The sequence below is a fragment of the Aquarana catesbeiana genome, linkage group LG07, assembly GCF_042186555.1.
Source record: "Aquarana catesbeiana isolate 2022-GZ linkage group LG07, ASM4218655v1, whole genome shotgun sequence".
Classification (NCBI taxonomy): Eukaryota; Metazoa; Chordata; class Amphibia; order Anura; family Ranidae; genus Aquarana; species Aquarana catesbeiana.
The window spans coordinates 168104177-168108534 of NC_133330.1; the positions used below are offsets into that span (position 1 = coordinate 168104177).

The following is a 4358-nucleotide window of genomic DNA, read 5'->3' on the forward strand; positions in this document are numbered from 1 at the left end:
GCACTATGGTCTCTGCTTAGTACGAGAACTTCTGTAAGAACATGCAGTACAGATCATTTGGCTGTGAATGTAGGTAGTGACAGGGTCTCTTTAAATAAGACCCGCCTCCCCGCAAAGCTCCTTTCTCCTTACATACTGGCACCTAAATACCTCCAGGTACCACTAGGGGGCGGAGAGCTGCCCTCTGAAGGCAAGCGGCTATATCAGCTGCGGAGTCGGACAGGTGTCAAGGGCTCCTTTCACCCAATCAGAAGAGAGGACTGTAGTATGCCAATCACAATGTGTCCTCTTCCACAGCACATCCCCGCCTTCTTATTCTCTAATACGCGGAAGTGCCAACCATAGCATGGCAGCTGTTAGGCCACTTTGTGCAAAGGTTTCCCAGCACGGTGAGGACGTGGAGGCTGCGCTGTGTGACATCAGGGGACGTGTATACGAGGGGACGGGAGTGTAGAGGAGCTGCTGGCTGCAGTCACAGTGATAGTACTGGGATTGTCTGAGGTGAGTGACAGGTGGAGGGATATGGCCGTCATCCTGCATCAATCGCCATAGACAGCTCATGTTATCGATCGCTTTGTGGTGTCCCTTTCATATGCTATTGTTTTCTAATTGAATTAACCATGTATCCATATATGAGATCATTCCCTGTTACAAGCCATTGCACAGTGGATTACAGTGTCACACATCATCTGATTGTCCTGTACAATGTTCTCTTGCATGACATCATCCCCAGATTATATACCAGTGTATTATTTGGTAACAGATTCATCTCACCACACAGGGTACAATCTGATTGTACAATCTCATGTAGAAAGAGACCCACCAGGTGTATAGTACAAGGACTGTCCTGATTGGATAGATGATAGCAATGAGCTCAATTCTCCAACCCACCTGAGCTATCCCACCAGGAAGCCGACATTCTATACTGTCATTCCTTTTAGTATGTCCCCTGACAGCCAATCATAGGCGGTGGAGCCATTCTCTGCCCGCAGTAAGGTTGCCACCTCATCCCTTTAAACCTGAACACATATGAATTACACGGGTTCTGAGGCTGATTGAATGCATATGGCAGTGTTTCTCAACTCCAGTCCTCAAGGCGCCCCAACAGGTCATGTTTTCAGGCTTACCATGATTTTTGCACAGGTGATTTGATCAGTTTCACCGCCTTAGTAAATACCACAGCCGTTTCATCGGAGAGAAATCCTGAAAACATGACCTGTTGGGGCGCCTTGAGGACTGGAGTTGAGAAACACTGGCATATGGCACCAGTTGAGTTTAATTACCACCTAAATCAGCCTCAGAACCTGTGTAATTCCTATGTGTTCGGTTTTAAAGGGATGATGTGGCAATCGTAGCCCACAGCCACACGTATGTAAAGCCAGCCACACACGGAGTGAATTTCGCTAAATTCCTCCATCAACACAGGCAGTGTTAGTGTGGGAATCCCTCCTGCCGGGCCATTGTCTTCTCCAGGAGAAGCCGTCCCCGCCAGGAGAAGACAGAGATTATCGTTAGCGGTTATAGCAGCCACTTGTGATAATCGCAATATAGTTCAGCAGGCTGGTTGTACTCAAGTTGATTGATCAAATTGATTCGATGTTCGAATCTCGGGCAGTTCCTGGCTGAACCGGCCAAAATTTGAACCGTGCATGGCCAGTCTAAGGGACGTGTGTATGATTGGATGTTGGCTTTGACCGTTTCCTGGTGGGATAACTCGGGCTGGTTCAGACTCGTGTCCAAACACACTTTTGCCAATCCCTAGTAGCCATGCACTTTTTTTTTTTTAACCCGATCAATGTGCGATTCGATCAAAACAATCAAATTGGCAAACGACTGAAATGCCATAACTTTCCTTTTGTCCAATTTAGATCGGTTTCATAATGGAAAATAATAGATTGTGATGCTTCAATTGTCACCACTAAAATGCTTTGTTCAAGAATTAGATTGTATTTTGATCGGATTGTGAAACTGCATGGTGAAAACAGAGATGTGATCAATAACTTTATGATCATATCTTAGCTATCGATCGAAATCCACTTCCCTGTGTATGGGTTGTGGATTATAGATCAGTTATTCCCATCGGAATAGATCAATTAAAAGAGAAATCAATCACTTATTGAAGCGTGTATGGCCATCCTAATATGTATTGTGATGCTTAGAGGGGCCTAAAGAGGCCCTGTCATTACCCCATGCTTATTAGGACAAACATTGGAAGCACTTCTAATCCTGAATCAGACTGTTGTCCTTGTATAATCTTTTTCTTACTGCACAATAAATGTGTATTTCTGATCGTCTCTGACCCTTCCAGGAGTGTCGGATTCTCTCTATTCCAGGAGATGCAGTTTATTCATCCTCCTGGGCACTGATGTCCATCACAGTCCTGGCAGGAGTTTGGGATGCTTCTCATGATGGACGTCTTTAAATAAAAAGAGGAGACGCCCCAGTGTACGAAGTGATGCCACACTTGATGCAAGAATATCAATCATTTATAGAGAATCAAGAATAAACAAATCTATCCAGTGCATTTCAGGGGAACATCCCTCCCCTTCTTGAAGGCTATTAGTATGTATCAACTGAGATAGGTGGGCTCCTTGGTGGTACTTGTCTCTGTAAAGAGCCTTGTGCTGACAGATTATGGCTGGAATGGTACAGAGGCAGTACCAATAGCCCTGAAGAAGGGGGAGGCCATTCCCCTGAAATGTGTTGGCTCGATGTGTTTGTTTTTGATTCTCAATAAATGATTGATATCTTTCCATCAAGTGTGGTATCACTTTGGACACCAGACACTCCTCTTTTCTTATTTAAAAATCCTTTCTACTGAAGTGACATGTGAGCAGCACAGAGTTCCATAGGAAGTCCTAGACCTCCGTTTATCCACCGACCTCAGTTTATCCACAGAATCGCTTTTATACAAACTAAAATAATCCAATCTGTCCAGCATGGTCCCTGGCACAATCCAACCACATGATGTACGTTGGCAGATCACACATGGCTTCCTCGGCCAATGAATTTGATGTCGGGTCCAGGAGGGGGCGCAGTGACATCTCTTTGGAACGCAGAGCCTCAGACCTTTCTGGAAGCGTTGGAAGAGATTAAAAATACAAGTTTTTTCTTTCTGAAGCCGTAGGCAAAGATTTTACAAAAGATGGAGCCTGACTTATGATTATATGACTACTTTAGCTTGTGTTGTTTATTTTAAGAGCAAGGGGTGGTGGCAGGGTATCTTTAAAGCTGAACTCCAGTGAAAGGAAAAATCTGCCCTTACAGTTGGCTGCTCTTCACTGTAAGGGTTAACTGCTTGTTTAGGTCTAGGGGGCTGCTAAAAGCAGTTTTACTTACCTGAGTTTCTGCTTCTGCAGGAAGACCAGTCCCTGCAGCATCTTCTTATCTTCAGCCTGGTGGTCACAGGTCCTCACAATAGGTCCCACAATATTGGTCTCACAATAGGTCCAATGCAGAGCCCATACCCCTGCATTGAACTTGTGAAAACTGAGATACAATCCACTGCCACAGTCGAGGGGAGGAGTGGAGAGCACCAGCTTCTGTGGGAAAGGAGGTTCTGGTTAGTAAAACTGCTTTTTGTTCCCTCTAGACCTAAACAAGCTTTTAACCCTTGCAGGGTGAGGGCAGCTCAACTGCGAGGGAGTGTTGTGTGTGTGTGTGTGTTTTTTTTTTTTTTTTTCATCCCCGGTTACAAAAAAGAAAACCATTTACCAGCCCTTCCTTCCCCCATGTAAATAGAAATGTTCCTTACCTTAGACCCTGGTTTCCTCCCCTAGTGCATGGTGAAGTAGTGTATTCTGGCAAGATTTGGGATCCTCCGAACTCCCAGGATTCCGATTGATGACTGAGCAACTTCACCAGAGCCTTGGTGAGTGGACCAGACTCTGCGATCTTCGGTAAATAGCTTTATTTTATTGTTTTTTTTTTTTTTTTTTTTTTTTCAAATATAATTTTTATTATTAAATTCCAAGATAGGGCAGGGCCCAATTATTACATCGGTAACATTCAACAGACGTGGTCGCAGCCTCAAATCACAGTAACATATTAGACAAAATAACACATTAGGCAGGGGGTGCACAATAATGTTACAAATAATTGAGTTGGTGGTAGGGATATAGGTCCAGCTATGGCTCAGGTCAGCAACATAGTTTAAATACTTGGTAGTGATGCACGGTCCACTTAAAGTGATACTAAAGTCTTTGTTATTTTTAAACAAACAAAAGAAAAATAACATGTTATACTTACCTGCCCTGTGAAGTGGTTTTGCACAGAGCAGCCAAGATCCTCCTCTTCTCTGGTCCCTCGCTGGTGCTCCTGGCCCCTCCCTCCTGCCTGGTGCCCCCACAGCAAACAGC

The 4358-nt window shown here is 44.6% G+C and overlaps 1 protein-coding gene across 5 annotated transcripts in view; it reads left to right on the forward strand.

Annotated features, from left to right (window-relative positions):
- Positions 1 to 283: 283 nt before the first annotated feature.
- Positions 284 to 4358, forward strand: part of PLPP6 (phospholipid phosphatase 6) — a 36619-nt gene continuing 32544 nt past the window's right edge. The window contains exons 1-2 of one of the 5 annotated variants that reach the window (XM_073592863.1): positions 284 to 501; positions 3780 to 3899. The gene's annotated coding sequence lies outside the window, so the exon portion shown is untranslated. Of the gene's footprint in view, positions 502 to 3759; positions 3900 to 4358 lie in introns of all 5 variants that reach the window. The other 4 variants (XM_073592864.1, XM_073592862.1, XM_073592861.1 and 1 more) reach the window with 4 other exon arrangements.